Consider the following 17,830-nt stretch of genomic DNA (forward strand, 5'->3'; position numbering starts at 1 on the left):
CAACACCATCATCAATCAACTGGATATTACTGGCAAAATATATGAAAGATTCTATAAATTAACAGGCAAAATATGTAAGTATTAAATACCCAAAATCTTTAAAAGTTAAATAAGTGAAAAATAATGATTATTCTTTAATGTTTATTTTATTAAATATTTTATAAAAATAAAAGCAATTTGCAATGCTCACATTTGCTTTTAAAAACATAAACATCATTTTTTAGTTTTTAAATTAATTTTAATTTACATTTTAAATACAAATATATTAAGCTTTCATATGCATTAAATCCCATTACATTATGTACATAAATCCTTTGGATCATTAAAACCTACAGAACAAAAACTGAGTAAGAATCTTAATTATAACAAAATAAAGATCATGCTGAAATGAAGCAAAAATAAATATTAAATAAAATATAATAATTCATAAGCTGAATATGATTTTATTTTTATAATATATTGATATCATTTGTTCATCAACAGAAATCCCAAACATATGTACTAATAATTTAGTTATCACTGATATATTTGTGACTTTCAGTCATATAAAAAAAACATAGCTTTACACCTATTTTTCATTTTGTTTAAAAGTATATCTGTCAAAGGAGGAAGATACATCATAGGTTGTTAGCAAGACTTATAACTTTTAAATGTGGAGACATAGAGGACATGAGCTCCATTCCTTTTATATTCCTTTTCCAAGCTCCTGGAACATTGGGGCAGGTTTGTAGTATCTGATTGATTTGCCAGACTAGGCAGGGGAGCATCACAATGTTATCCCCTCATGGCACATATAGGAAATGAGAATTATAAAGGAGGTTAAGTTAGGATATTTCTAAAAGGTTTATTGAAAAAAGTTTTCTTCTTATTATATAATTTTAAGAGAAATAACAAAGTATTAACAGACATAACAAATATTGAATTTGCACTCTATATTCAAGTAAAATATTTTCAAGTTTTAAAATGAGAAATAAAAATTCTCATCCACCTAATTGTTTTATATCAGGTTTTATGTTTGAGATGATTATTTATAATTTTGAATAGAGATGTTTTATGTGATCTCCAAATTCTTAGTGTAACTATAGAATATGTATTTTTCTCAATAAGAATAGAATAAAAAATTAAATAATTATGCGTATTAAAATGTATAATAATTTATATCATATATAAGCACACATTTTATTTTATTCACGAAGTTAAAATTTTTTTATTTTTTCTAATCATTATTGAAGAGTAACATATATATTAATTGCATCAGTTTCAAGCATAACATTTTACGAATTTTGACAGTTGTACATACCAATGGACCTCCCCATGGTCAAGATATGGCATATTTCCATCATCTTCAAAGAGCCCTTGTGCCCCTTTTCAGTCATCTTTTCCTTTGCTCCAGGCCAGAGGCAACTACTGATCCGCATTTTGTCACTACAGATTAATTTGCATTTTACATGAATGGAATCCTATTGAATGTATTATTTTGGTCTGGATCTTTCATTCAATATATTGTTTTGAAATTCATTCATGTTGTTGCATTTTTCAATAGTTTACTCCTTTTTTTATCGTATTGTACTTTTTTTTTTTTTTTTTAATTCCCCTGTCAGCACCATTTGGTTTGCCTCCACTTTGGGGCTGTTCTGACTGAAGCTGTTATGAACATCTGTGTATAAGTTTTTTGTTTTGTTTTGTTTTGTTTTTTTGGGGAACAGAGAAAGAGAGAGTGCAGACAGCGGGGAGAGGCAGAGGGAGACAGAGAGGGAGAAAATCTTAACCAAGTTCCAGGCCCAGCACAGAGCCCCATGCAAGCTTAATCTCACAATGCTGGTATCATGACCTGAGCCAAAATCAAGGGTTGGATGCTGAACTGACTGAGAGACCCAGGTGTCTCTGTGTATAAGTCTTTGTGTGGATATATGTTTCCATTTCTCTTTAGTAGAGATACCTAACACTAGAAAATCTGGCTATATGATAGGTGTAGGTTTAACTTTTTAAAAAAGGAAGCTATTAAATAGTCTTCCATAGTGGCTGTACCATTTCACATTACTGCCAGCATGAATAAGAGATCAAGCTGCTCCATATCCTTACCAGTTCTTGATCTTGGTCTTTAAAAATTTTAGCCATTTTGGTGACTGTGAAATAATACCTCACTATGATTTTAATTTCTTAAATTAATTATAATGTTATATTAATAATTATATATAATATTTATATATAAAATATAAATATAAAATATTTATATATCTTATATTTATACAATATTTATATATATTTATATATAAATATATATTTGTATATAAATATAAAATATATATTTATATATAAATATAAAATATATATTTATATATATTTATATATATTTATATATAATCATACATAATTATATATTAATATATAATATATATTATATATTTATATATATTATATTATATATTATAATTATAATATAATATGTTATATTATAATTAATTATAATTAATTTCTTAATGAATTATGTTAAATTAATGAACTATGTTAAATTCAATGTTAATTATATTCAATTATATAATTGAATATAATTCAATTATATTCAATTATAATTAATTATATTCAATTATAATGTTCAATTATAATGTTAATGCTATAAATATATATAATTTATAAATTATAAAGTTAATGTTCAATTATAATGTTAAGTATTGAAATTTGAATTAATTTTGAATCTAGTCTACATACTCATGCCATATGATGAAATTCTAATTTGCAGAATGCCTGTGTCTTTTCAGAAAAGTGCTCTTGTTTGACAACCATAAAAATATTTGATAAATTTTGCATGGGGCTTCTTCTCATGATTCTCAGCCTCTCCATCACTCACCACTCCCCATTCCAACCAGCTGTTCTTTGGACTTCAGGCTGCTCCCACTAAAGGCCAGGAATACAAACTTCTCCAGCACCTCCACAGGCGCACATCTTATTCTGGTTGCTGAAAGTAGATGTCATCATAGAAGACCATGTTGGTGGGTTATGCTCTGTATGCTGCAATGGAGCAGCAAGTGTGAATGTGATTCTCCATTCTGCCTTCTGGGGCAAGAAAGTGTTGTACCGTCAGACTCGGTTCTACTGAATTTCCTGTCAAGGAGACCTAAATGATGGATCTTGTTACTGGGTGGAGACTGCTGCCCTATTCCATCTATTCTAGATACTGCCCCTCTGCAGATTCTTGGCTCAAACTTTTACCTATCTGTGCAATACCAATGCACTTTGGCACTCTGGCTGAGATTTTAGACCAGACTCTTTCCACTTGAGGCTTATTACATAGATTTTTCAAAAATTTTCAAGAAGGAATTTTCTTATAGAAGAATCTGGCTGCTTAAGAAATTTTGAACCCAAAGAATATTTGGGGGAGCTTGTTAAAACATATTTTATATATGAAGCTTTGTTATAAGGACAGATGCAATACTTCGGACACACTGTGAATAATGAACACACAAGAAAATTGCACATTTCAGTCTTTCAAAAATGTTTCCAGGATTTAGGAATGACAAGATTATAATGGTTGGTATGCAGAAAATGAGGCACCATAACTGATAGGCTTTAAAACATTCTGGGCTTACCTTTGTGATGTGTGATTGAAAAATGGAAAAGCTCTCCTTTTGATTTTCTTTTCCATCTGTTTTTTTCATTTAACTATCCAAGAGCTATATCATTTATCCCTCAAAATGGCCTCCTTTTTATTTGACCAAGTTTTTTTCTTTTTTTCTTTAGACTGGAGCCCATCTTATGCTCTGTAGGACTCTACTCTGTGTGGCAAATAGTCCATTATCTGATTTTAGTAGAGTAAAAGCTTTCTACTTCTGATATCTATGAGCTAAGATGAGATAAAAATTCACTTAAAACAAAGGTTTTAGCAATGATATGATGGTTAAAACTTCATGATTGGAGAACTAGAATTTGTATTTGTTCAGTTAAAAATAGATAATATAGAGAAACCTGTATTTTACTTACAAAAATGGTTTCATTTACTGTATAAAATAAGTGAATCTGTGCACATTAATCACAATTACTTTGTAAAAGGCTATGGCATATATTTTAAACAAATAAACAATAGATCCTCTGTTCCAAGAAACATTTCACCTAAGAAAAATTGATTTTGTAATTCAAACCAGAAATTTCTCTAAATATTCAACATATATTGGCTCATTTTGTATGCCATTTTATCTGGGCAATTTCTGTTGACATTTTTTGTGTTCGTAACTTCATAGGCTGTGGTCATTTGTTACCCAGGCATCACCCATCTGCACATACATTTGTCATTCTTCTGCTGAATTTGGCTTTAGTTGGGGAACAGGAAGTTAGAGCTAGTGGAATAATGCTGTTATATGAAGGATATCATTAGAGGACAATATTGTACTTCAAAGACTAAGCACATATGGTTTTGACTTTTATAAAGATGGCAGGTGGACATGAAGAAAAAGTTGATTTCAAACTTATTTCCATGATAGGAGGAACTTCTTAAAAGTCTGAGGAAGATTAATTTTCAATTTGGAATTCCTAATAACTGAAACATGATCAGGGTTTTACAACTTCCTGAGGTAAATTTTCTGGATGACCAAGCCATCTTCATGTAAACCAAAGGAACAATTTAATATAGATAACAGAATGATAGGACACTGACAAATGTTGACAAGAGAAGCTTTAGAAAGCCAACACATGTAAAATACAATCTATTTGAAAAGTTTTAAGTAGAGGATTTATAATAATAGCAAATCAAAAAATAATTAACTAAAATTTCCTTTAGTTTAAAAACTGGGATCCAAATAAAATCAAGCATGATTTCAAAAACCAGTTTTTATTTTAAAAGACTGATTTGTTATGTATTTAATTTAATTTTGAATGCTGTTCAACATATGAGGGCTTTCTTGTGTCCTAGATTGCTAAGGCTTCTTTAATGATGATAACAGTTGGGTTTTTCTAAAATCAAGTTTTTTTTTTTTCTTCTGTAGTTCTGATGCCTCCAATTAAAGAAGGGGTAAAGTTTGGCCAAACATAAATGAGAATTTGATTTAGCAATTGTCCTACAGACATTTTCCCATGCAGTATTTGCATATTCTTCAGCAATAATTACCATAACAAAGTATAAGAAATCCCCTAAATGTCCGTTTGTAGGGGACAAATTAGATCAGCCATGCTACAAATTAACACTATAATACTGTACTCCCACATAATAACACAGATCTATATATAATGCTGTGGAAAAATCTTCATGACACAGTCATAGTACAAAAAAGAACAAAGATCAGAAGAGTATGAAGAGCTTGCTAACATTTATGTAAAAAAGATGTATAATATCCTCATCCTTTAGATATATAATTTTGGAAATAAAACCACTGATTCAAAATTTTAAAGTAAGGCACTGTCTTCCCTATTAATATTCTACATACAAGGAGAAGAGAAAGACTACACAGTCCCCAGGAGAACCTCTCAACTCCTTCAGCTCCTGAGTGCCTTAAAATTACAAACATCTTTGTACACCCTTGTGTGGAAGTAGTTTAATAACTTGAGTAAGCAATCAGGGGCATTTTTACGAGATTTTATTTATTTGGAATAAGGGCTTTCCTTTCTGAGTCCTGCTTTCTCTTTTTCCTTTTTAGTGATCAGTTTGGGGGAGTTGGGGGGGCTGTTGGGCAGTGTTCCCATTTACACTGAGAAGTTTTGGATGGAGGTAAACTAATGGAGCAGGCTTGTGGGCACTTTTGGAAGGAGAGTAGGAGGGACTGGGATCTTCATTATTTCCACCATTGTGACAGGCACAGTCATATGCTTCCTAGATCTTTTGTAGTTCTTAGTTTAATTCTCTAGTGTAGCTGATTCTCTAATATAGTGAGTTTAGGAAAATGTTTTAAATACTTTTTGGAATGTTGGATGAAGATTGACGATGAGTGGCAGAGGATAATAGACATCTTCTCTAAGTAAGAGGTCACTTTCTGGGGTGGGAAATGGAGAGAAAGTATCTTCTCAGTAGACAGTTTCAACATAGTAAGAACTTAAGAAATAATATTAATTAGCTCCATTCTTGGGCCCTAGACTGAGAAACTCCTGGAAGCCACAGTCCTTGGGAGTGGCCTCTGCTGTTGTGGACTTTCTCTCTGAAAGCTGAAAAACAGATTCCAGGTTCTCACAGTGAATATCCCAAATTCCCCCATTACTCTGGTGGGGAAGAGTAGCCACAGTAAAACACACTCAGGGCTTCTCTATTACAAAGACCTTCAGTTCAGGGAAGAGGATGTCACCAGAGGTCCATACTGAGACCATATTCTATCTGAGGAAAGGGAATTCCTTCCCATTCAGCTCCCTTCAGCTTTCCTGTCTCACCAGAGTGGTGTCAGAGGTAGAGTCAGAGGGAAAAGGGCTTCAAGGAAACAGACTGGGGACACTGAAGCCAAAGAAGATGTTGGTGGTGCTCTGTGTAGGAGACTCAGAAACACTTAGGAAGGCTACAGCCTGGAGGCTTACTAAAAACTGAAAATTAATTGGAAGATTAAGACTTCTCCCCATTCCCCAAGCCTACCACTATATCAACAAGGCTGTAAATATAATAATAGTGATTATAGCTGAAAGACCTGCCAGGTACAATCTCAGAGGCAAGTGCATAGGAAACTTGAAGTCAACAAGGGAGACAAAATAAGGACACCCCAGGAATCTGAAGCATCTGATAGCTGTAGTTGTAAACATAAAACTCTGCTCTTAACCAGATTACCATAGTCTCTCACTAAAGATTTATTTGCTTGTTTGGTTTTCAAAAACAAACAAATACAAGCAAACAAAGCAGAAAACTAGAAGGTATGCCAAAAACATGAACAAAACAACAAAACACACTCTGAAGGGACAAACATCAGAACCAGACTTAATAATGATACCAATACTAAAATTATGAGACAAGGATTTAAAATAACTGTAATTAACATATTAAGAATAATAACTAAAATAGTAGACAGCATGCAAGAATGCTTTTGAGGGTCTCACCAGTAGATTGGACATAGCTGAGAAAATAATTAGTGAATTTAAATATAGGCCAATAGAAACTACTCAAATTGAAATGCAAAGGGGAGGAAAAAAACATAGAAGAGAACATTTAAAAACTCTGGAACAATTTCTAAAGATGTAAGTTATGAGCAGTTTGAGTACCAGTAGAAGAGAGAGTGGAGCAGAATATTGAAGTAATAAGGGGTAAGGACTTCCCAAAATTAATGAAAAAGAAAATTCCACAAACTTAGAATGCTACAAACAGTGAAATTATCTGTCAAAAGTGAAAGAGAAATACTCTTTCACATGAACAAAAATGAGGAAATTCATTGTCAGAAGTCTGGCCCTGCAAGAAATGTTAAAATAATTTTTTCAGGTAGAAGAAAAATGACACATCAGGTATCTACAGAAAGAAAGATCATTAGAAAAGGAAATGATGAATTAAAATAAAATATTTTTATTATTATTAGTTGATCTAAAGTATAACTATTTGGTTAAAGTTTAAAGTGTGAATATAATGGATGATTATAGCTTATGGTTACCTGAAATGCACTGCAGTGATGTGACAAGGGACGGGAGAGAGGAATTGGAAATACTTGGTTTTAAGGTGCCTGCATTATATATGAAGTGTTATAGTGGTATTTGATGGTGGACTTAGATTATTTTTTAAGATTTATTTATTTATTTATTTATTTATTTATTTATCTGAGAGAGAAATCATGAGCAGGGATGAGGGTCAAAAGGAGAGGTAGATGTAGACTCTCACTGAACGGGGAGCCCAATGCAGGGCTCCATCCTAGGATCCTGAGATCATGACCTGAGCTGAAGGCAGACACTTAGCTGACTGAGACACCTGGGCTTCCCTGGACTTAGATTATTTTAAGATTAATATAATAAACACTGTGGTTACCAGTTAAAAAAAAATTAAAAGAAGTATAAGTAATATGCAAAAAAGGAAAAAAGAACCACATAAAATTTTCAATTAAAATCAGAGAAGGAAAAAAGAAAGGAAAAAAGGAAACAAAGAACAACTATAATAAACAAAATACAGTTATGAAGAATAGAGGGATTAATCCAACTAAATCAACATTTACTTTAAACAGTAATAGTCAAATATACCAAATAGATGACAAGGCTGTTACCGGGAATAATACAAAACGACACAATTGTAGAGATCCAACTATAGAAATTCCTTAAATTTAAAGAAAACATTAACTATAAATACCCGAATTGGTTAAAAGTAAGGGATGGGGAAAAATACAACATACTAATACTAAACTAAAGAAAAATGGAATAACTACATCAATTTCAGAAAAGCAGAGTTCAGAACAAGGAAGAACTTTAGTCATAAAGAAGGGCATTACATAGTGATTAAACTATTATTTTGCAAGAAGACACAACATTCCTAAACTTCTATGACATAATAATAGAACCTATTATATGAGAGGAAAAACTGATTAAAAAAAATAGGCAAAGCCATTACAATAGTTGGAGACTTTAATACCCCCTTTGCTATAATTGATACATCAAGCAGACAAAAATCAGTAAGAATATACATGATCTTAACAGCACTATCAGTCTACTTGAACTAATTGATAGTAAAGAGTAATCTATCAAAGAACTATAGAATATATATTCTTCTTAAGCTCATATGGAATATCCTTAAAAGCAGACTGAATTCTGTACCACAGAACAATAACAGATTAAAATACACACACACAGAGTATGTCTTCAGACCAATGGGAATAACTAGAAACCAAAAATAGAAAGATAATTAGAACATCACCAAATATTTGAAAATTAAACATAATACTAAATACTACATGGATCAAAGATGTCAATTCTTCCCAATTAGAACTATAGATTCAATACAATCCTAACCAAAATTTCAACCAGCTATTTTATAGATATTGAAAAAGCAATTCTAGATTTTTTTTATGGTTTTATTTATTTATTTATTTTTACATTTCTTTTCAGTGAAACAGTATTCATTGTTTTTGCACCACACCCAGTGCTCCATTCAATCTGTGCCCTCCTTAATACCCACCACCTGGTTCCCCCAACCTCCCACCCCCCGCCCCTTCAAAACCCTCAGGTTGTTTTTCAAAGTCCATAGTCTCCTATTGTTCACCTCCCCTTCCAATTTCCCTCAACTCCCTTCTCCTCTCCATCTCGCCATGTCCTCCATGTTATTTGTTATGCTCCATAAATAAGTGAAACCATATGATAATTGACTCTCTCTGCTTGACTTATTTCACTCAGCATAACCTCTTCCAGTCCCATCCATGTTGCTACAAAAGTTGGGTATTCATCCTTTCTGATGGAGGCATAATACTCCATAGTGTATATGGACCACATCTTCTTTGTCCATTCGTCCGCTGAAGGGCATCTTGGTTCTTTCCACAGTTTGGCGACCGCAGCCATTGTTGCTATAAACATTGGGGTACAGATGGTCCTTCGTTTCATTACATCTATATCTTTGGGGTAAATACCCAGTAGTGCTATTGCAAGGTCATAGGGAAGCTCTATTTTTAATTTCTTGAGGAATCTCCACACTGTTCTCCAAAGTGGCTGCACCAGCTTGCATTCCCACCAACAGTGTAAGAGGGTTCCCCTTTCTCCACATCCTCTTCAACACATGTTGTTTCCTGTATTACTAATTTTGCCCATTCTAACTGGTGTAAGGTGATATCTCAATGTGGAATCTCCCTGATGGCTAGTGATGATGAACATTTTTTCATGTGTCTGGTAGCCATTTGTATGTCTTCATTGGAGAAGTGTCTGTTCATATCTTCTGCCCATTTTTTGATATGATTATCTGTTTTGTGTGTGTTGAGTTTGAGAAGTTCTTTATAGATCCTGCATATCAACCTTTTGTCTGTACTGTCATTTGCAAATATTGTCTCCCATTCCGTGGGTTGCCTCTTTGTTTTGTTGACTGTTTCCTTTGCTGTGCAGAAGCTTTTGATCTTGATGAAGTCCCAAAAGTTCATTTTCGCTTTTGTTTCCTTTGCCTTTGGAGACATATCTTGAAAGAAGTTGCTGTGGCTGATATCGAAGAGGTTACTGCCTATGTTCTCCTCTAGGATTCTGATGGGTTCCTGTCTCACGTTGAGGTCTTTTCGAGTTTATCTTTGTGTATGGTGTAAGAGAATGGTCGAGTTTCATTCTTCTACATATAGCTGTCCAGTTTTCCCAGCACCATTTATTGAAGAGACTGTCTTTTTTCCACGGTCTATTTTTTCCTGTTTTGTCGAAGATTATTTGACCATAGAGCTGAGGCTCCATATCTGGGCTCTCTACTCTGTTCCACTGGTCTGTGTGTCTGTTTTTATGCCAATACCATGCTGTCTTGGTGATCACAGCTTTGTAGTAAAGCTTGGAATCAGGTAATGTGATGCCACCAGTTTTATTTTTGTTTTTCAACATTTCCTTAGTGATTCAGGGTCTCTTCTGATTCCATACAAATTTTAGGATTATTTGCTCCAGCTCTTTGAAAAATACCAGTGGAATTTTGATTGGAATGGTATTAAAAGTATAGATTGCTCTAGGCAGTATAGACATTTTAACAATGTTTATTCTTCCAATCCAAGAGCATGGAATGGTTTTCCATCTTTTTGTGTCTTCTTCCATTTCTTTCTTGAGTGTTCTGTAGTTCCTCAAGTACAGATCCTTTACCTCTTTGGTTAGGTTTATTCCCAGGTACCTTATGGTTCTTGGTGCTATAGTAAATGGAATCAATTCTCTAATTTCCCTTTCTGTATTTTCATTGTTATTATATAAGAAATCCACTGATTTCTGTACATTGACTTTGTATCCTGCCACGTTACTGAGTTGCTGTATGAGTTCTAGTAGTTTGGGGGTGGAGTCTTTTGGGTTTTCCATATAAAGAATCATATCATCTGCGAAGAGAGAGAGTTTGACTTCTTCCTTGCTAATTTGGATACCTTTTATTTCTGTTTGTTGTCTGATTGCTGTTGCTAGGACTTCTAATACTATGTTGAACAAGAGTGGTGAGAGTGGGCATCCTTGTCGTGTTCCTGATCTCAACGGGAAGGCTGTGAGCTTTTTCCCATTGAGGATGATATTTGCTGTGGGTCTTTCATACATAGATTTTATGAAGTTCAAGAATGTTCCCTCTATCCCTATACTTTGAAGTGTTTTAATCAGGAACGGATGCTGGATTTTGTCAAATGCTTTTTCTGCATCAATTGAGAGGACCATGTGGTTCTTCTTTCTTCTCTTATTGATTTGTTCTATCACATTGATTGATTTGTGAATGTTGAACCATCCTTGTAACCCAGGGATGAATCCCACCTGGTCATGGTGGATAATCTTTTTAATGTGCTGTTGGATCCTGTTTGCTAAGATCTTGTTGAGAATCTTAGCATCCATATTCATCAGTGATATTGCTCTGAAATTCTCCTTTTTCGTGTGGTCTTTGCCTGGTTTGGGGATCAGGGTAATGCTGGCTTCATAAAAAGAGTCTGGAAGTTTTCCTTCTGCTTCAATTTTTTGAAACAGCTTCAGGAGAATAGGTGTTATTTCTTCATTGAAAGTTTGGTAGAATGTTTGATCACTGCTTCAATCTCGTTACTAGATATTGGTCTATTCAGGTTGTCAATTTCTTCCTGGTTCAATTTTGGGAGTTTATAGTTTTCCAGGAATGCATCCATTTCATCTCGGTTGCTTAACTTATTGGCATATAACTGTTGATAATAACTTCTGATGATTGTTTCTACTTCTTTGGTGTTAGTTGTGATTTCTCCCTTTTCATTCATAATTTTATTAATTTGAGCTTTCTCTCTTTTCTTTTGGATTAGTGTGGCCAATGGTTTATTGATCTTATTGATTCTTTCAAAAAACCAGCTTCTGGTTTCATTGATACGTTCTACTCTATCTCTAGTTTTTACCTCATTGATCTCTGCTCTAATCTTGATTATTTCCCTTCTTATGTGTGGAGATGTTTTAATTTGTTGTTGATTCTCCAGTTCTTTAAGGTGTAGAGACAGGTGGTGTATTCTGGATTTTTCAATTTTTTTGAGGGAGGCTTGCATGGCTATGTATTTCCCCCTTAGGACTGCCTTTGCTGTATCCCAAAGGTTTTGGGCCGAAGTGTCCTCATTTTTATTGGTTTCCATGAATTGTTTAAGTTCTTCTTTGATCTCCTGGTTGATCCAAGCATTCTTAAGCAAGGTGGTCTTTAGCTTCCAGGTGTTTGAGTTCCTTCCAAACTTTTCCTTGTGATTGAGCTCCAGTTTCAAAGCATTGTGATCTGAGAATATGCAAGGAATAATCTCAGTCTTTTGGTATCGGTTGAGTCCTGATTTGTGACCCAGTATGTGGTCTATTCTGGAGAGGGTTCCATGTGCACTTGAGAAGAATGCGTATTCTGTTGTTTTAGGGTGGAATATTCTGTATATATCTGTGAGGTCCATCTGGTCCAATGTGTTATTCAATGCTCTTGTTTCTTTATTGATTTTCTGCTTGGGCGATCTGTCTATTACTGAGAGAGGCATGTTAAGATCTTCTACTATTCATGTATTCATATCAATATGACTCTTTATCTTGATTAATAGTTTTCTTATGTAATGCTGCTCCCATATTGGGGGCATAGATATTTACAATTGTTAGATCATCTTGGTGGATAGTCCCTTTAAGAATTACGTAGTGTCCTTCTGTATCTCTGACTACAGTCTTTAGTTTAAAATCTAATTTATCTGATATGAGAATAGCTACCCTGGCCTTCTTTTGAGGCCCATTGGCATGAAAGATGATTCTCCATCCCTTCACTTTCAGTCTGGGTGTATCCTTAGGTTCAAAATGGGTCTCTTGTAGACAACATATGGATGGGTCCTGTCGTTTTATCCAATCTGCAACCCTGTGTCGTTTTATGGGCACATTTAGGCCATTCAAGTTGAGAGTGATTATTGATAGATACGTTTTTATTGACATAGTGTTACCTTTGAAGTCTTTCTTTCTGTAGATTGTCTCTATATTTCTGTTCAATGATATTCTTAGGATTTTTCCTCTTTTATAGAACCCCCCCTTAATATTTCCTGCAGTGTCGGCTTGGTGGTCGCATACTCTTTAAGCCTTGCTGGTCTTGGAAACTCTTTATCTTTCCATCCATTTTGAATGTCAGTCTTGCTGGATAAAGTATTCTTGGCTGCATGTTCTTCTCATTTAGTGCCCTGAATATATCTTGCCAGCCCTTTCTGGCTTGCCAGGTTTCTGTGGACAGGTCTGACGTTATTCTGATGGGCTTTCCTCTGTACGTAAGGAGCTTCTTTGTCCTAGCTGCCTTCAAGAGGGCCTGCCTACAATTTTAATTCTTCATTCTTACTATTAGGTGTCTTGAGGACTTTTGAGAATCTATAATCTTGGGGGGAGACCGTTCTGCCTCTAGTACATGAACACTGGTTCCATTTGTGAGATTGGGAAAATTTTCATGGAGAACTTGTTCCACTATATCTTCTAGACTTCTTTCTTTCTCCTTCCCTTCAGGGATTCCAATAACTCTGATGTTGGAACGTTTCATGGCATCATTTATTTCCCTGATTCTGTTTTCATGGCTTCTAAGCTGTTTGTTCCAGGCTTCCTCCTGATCCTTTCTCTCTATCTGTTTGTCCTCCAGATCACTAATTCTATCTTCTGTCTCAGTTACCCTAGCTTTTAGAGAATTTAGTTTAGATTGGAACTCATTGAGAGCATTGTGAACATCATCCCTGGTGGCTTTCAGTTCTGCCCTAACATTGTGAACATCATCCCTGGTGGCTTTCAGTTCTGCCCTAATCAATTCCATTTGGTCATCCATGGCTTTCTCCAACCTAGTTATTGCCTGGATAATTGTTAGCCTGAATTCCCTTTCTGACACATTGTCTATGTCGATAGCCATTAGCTCTGTTGCAGAAGGCCCATCCTTTGAATTTTTCTTCTGTTGGGCATTCCTCCTCATAGTCATTTTGGTGAGAGATTGCTGAATGGATGTAGCTGGATGTATTGACTGTGGTGCAGTCAAGGTGCACCCTGGATCGCTTCTGAGAAATCAGGAGTCCCCACCCAAATGAGAGAAAAAAGAAAAGAAAAAGAAAAAGAGAGAGAGACAGGAAAAAAAGGGAAGATAAAAGAGAAGGTTCAGCCCAAATGTGCCCCAAGGTAAGATTTATGAAGTATACAAACAAAAACAGACAAACAAAAAGACTGATAAAAGTATATGACAAGAGGGGAAAAAAAATATATATATATATATAAAAGCAAAGGGAAAAAAAAAAAAGAACCTCGTCAAAAAGAACCCCAAGTATAAGATTTATATACTATCAGAACAAACACAAATACACAGAAACATTGGTGAAAGTAAAAGATGGGAGAGTGGTTATAAATTCTCAGTGTGAGCGAGGAAGGTTATTTTGATTCTTCCTGGATGTATCTTGATATCTTTGTTAAAGGACTCAACTTTCCTAAGATAAAGGGGGATTAAAAATTGGTTTACCTATAGGGGTAACATTGATTGGGGAAAGGGGATTACCTTGAAGTTTAACTCTATATGAATATTAAAAAATAAAAATAAAGAAAGAATAAACTAAACTAAACTAAACTAAAATTTAAAAAAAATTAAAAAATAGAAAAGCAAAAGAAAAACATGGGTATATGTATCAAAAAGTTCAGGTTAAAAGGTTATTATGGAATTTGATGTACTGGACATCTCCCTGTGATGGTAAATAGGTTAAAAAATTATATATACAAAATATGAACCAGAATAGTGAGAATGAATTAAAAATAAAAGTTGTATCTATGAAGTAGTGGTGGTTGTTCTCTTGTTGTTTTTTTGTTTTTTTTTTCTTTTTTTTCCCTGGTTGGTTTTCTGGGGGAGGGGCCTGCCACGTGGGTTTTCAGGCAATGTTCCCTGAGTTAAGTCCTCCCGCCCCCCTCAAGGGGGTGGGCTCTGAGGAAACCAGTTTTTCAGGCTTTTGTTCTCTAGAGGTTTTTATGTTTGTTTGTTCGTTTTTTTTTTTTCTCTCGTCTTGACAGTTTTTGATGGTTTTTGGAGGTTTAGAGGAAAGCAAACTGCACCCGGACCTCCCTCTCAGAGAGAAGCCTCAGTCTGTTCCCCTCTGGGTATTGCAGAGCACGTAAGTTCCCCCTCAGCCGCTGGCAGAGCACATTCTGAGTCGCGGTCCCTGAGGACATAGGAACTCCTGCTCGTACCTAAAACCATGACAGCGGAGGCTGTCTGGGCAGCTCCGGACTGCCAGAGAGGTTCCAAGCAGCAATCACACACTGAGATTTTCCCACTGGCCAGGGCTGGGAGTGCCTGGTCTTTCCAGGTCTGAGAGCACTGGGCTGCGCTTTCACGCACCTCTCTCAGGGGAGGGTGTGGGGTGTGCATGTCTCAGGCTCTGATAGCATGGCACAGCGCTCGTGTGGAGAGTGCAAAAAGGCTGTGCTTCTGCTGGGTGGTGAGGCTCCCAGTCCCTCATGGGAGCCGGACTGCATGCGCTTTCAGGCGCGCTGGCGGCTTAGGGATCAAGACCTAGTTTCTCCGTTGCACTCTCTCTGGCTCAGCACCAGGGGTGGCTGTCCTGTGTCTGAGGACTTAAGCCCCTGTCTCTATCCACCCCAATTCCCACAATTTCCACCCATGATCCTTTGCTTTTTTTGAGTGCTTTCAACCAGACTCCAAGTTAATGCTGGTCCCCAGACGCAGGGCATTCTCGTACTGGGTTATTACTTTCCAGTGGGTCTCCTCTGGTGGCTCCCTCCCCCTTTTGTTTATCTTCCAATATCAGTCCGACGTTCCCACTCCACTTTACCTGCCCACTGGCGTCTTCTGCCCCTGTAGAGATCCAGACATGTATAATTCTGATCTCAGGCTGCTTTCATGGGTGATCAGAGTTCTTTGGTAGGTAATCAGCTCACTTTAGGGTACAGGTTGAAAGGGCACCTCCTCCTACTTCCCCGCCATCTTGTCTCCTGCAATTCTAGAATTTTTATGGAAAGACAAAGGACGTGAAATTTCCAACTAGAGTAAAACAAAGTTAGAATATTTATAGTGTGCAAATTGAAAGGTTACTGTTAAGTTACAATACTCTAGACCAGTTAATAGTGGAGAAAAAAAGAGGCATGTAGATAAATGGAACAAAATAACGATTTCAGGAATAGACAAAAATTATCAACTGATTTTTGACAAAGACATTTGAATGGAGAATGAATTGTCTTTCCACCAAATGGTGCCAGAGAAGTTAGATGTCCATGTGCAAAAAAAATGACCTAGACACAGAACTTAACAACCCACACAAACATTAGTTCAAAATAGAACATAGAACGCTATGTAAAATGCAAAACTGTAAAACTCCTAGAAGATACAGGAAAAAATATACATGTTCTTCAGTTTGGTGAAGTTTTTAGATATAACACTAAGAATACAATCCATGAAAGAAAAAGAAAAAGAAATTGGACTATTCTAATTAAAAACTTTTTCTCTGCAAAAAAAAAATGTTAAGAGAATGAAATATAAGTTATGAATTTGGAGAAAATATTTGCAAATCACATATCAGATGAAGAACTTGTGTCCACAATGTAAAAAGAACACTTAAAACATAATGAGAAAAAACACAACTCTGTTAAAAGTGTGCAAAAGGAAAAAATGTGCAAAAGATCTGGACAGTTCACTAAAGAAGATATAAAGATGGCAAATAAGAATATGAGAGTATTCTCAATATCATTTGTCTAATGACAACTTGTCTAATGACAAATGATATGGAGAATACTAGACAAAACGGTGAGATACCACTACATTCCTATTAGAATGGCTAAAATGTTTTGTGATTTTTCTAAATCTTATTTTATTTAAATTCATTTAATTAAATTCAACTAATTAACATATCATTAGTTTCAGATGTAGAGTTCAGTTATTCATCAATTGCGTTTAACACCCAGCGCTCATTACATCACTTGCACTCCTTAATGCACCTATTGCCTTGCCAGCAACCCTCAGTTTGTTTCCTATTAAGAGTCTTTTGTGGTTTGTCTCCATCTCTGATTTTGTCTTATTTTATTTTTCTCTCCCTTCCCCTATGATCCTCCATTCCACATATGATTGAAACCATTTGATAATTATCTTTCTCTGATTGACTTTTTTGCTTAGCATAATACCCTCTAGTTCCAGCCATGTCATTGCAAACTGTAAAGATCTCACCATCTTTATGGCTGTGTAATAGTCCATTGTGTAAATATACCAGCTTTTCTTTATCCATTCATCTGTTGATGGACTCCTGGGCTTTTTCCATAGTTTGGCTATTGTGGACATTGCTGCTATAAACATTGGGGTGCAGGTGCCCCTTCGGATCATTACATTTGTATCTTTAGGGTAAATACTCAGTAGTGCCATTGCTGGGTCGTCGGGTAGCTCTATTTTCAACTTTTTGAGGAACCTCTGTATCATTTTCCAGAGTGGCTAAATGAGTTAACATTCCCACCAACAATGTAAGAGGGTTCCCTTCTCTGTGTCCTTGCCAACATTTGTTTTTTCCTGACTTGTTGATTTCAGTCATTCTGACTGGTGAGGTGGTATCACATTGTGGTTTTGATTTGTATTTCCCCTGATGCTGAATGATGTTGAGCCTTTTTTCATATGCCTGTTGGCCACTTGTACGTCTTCTTTGGAGAAATGTCTGTTTATGTTTTCTGCCTATTTCTTGACTGGGTTATTTGGTTTTTGGGTGTTGAGTTTGATAAGTTCTTTATAGATATTGGATACTAGCCCTTTATCTGATAAGACATTTGCAAATAGCTTCTCCCATTCTGTTGGTTGTCTTTTGGTTTTGTTGATGAT

The sequence above is a fragment of the Martes martes genome, assembly GCF_963455335.1.
Source record: "Martes martes genome assembly, chromosome: 2".
Taxonomy (NCBI): domain Eukaryota; kingdom Metazoa; phylum Chordata; class Mammalia; order Carnivora; family Mustelidae; genus Martes; species Martes martes.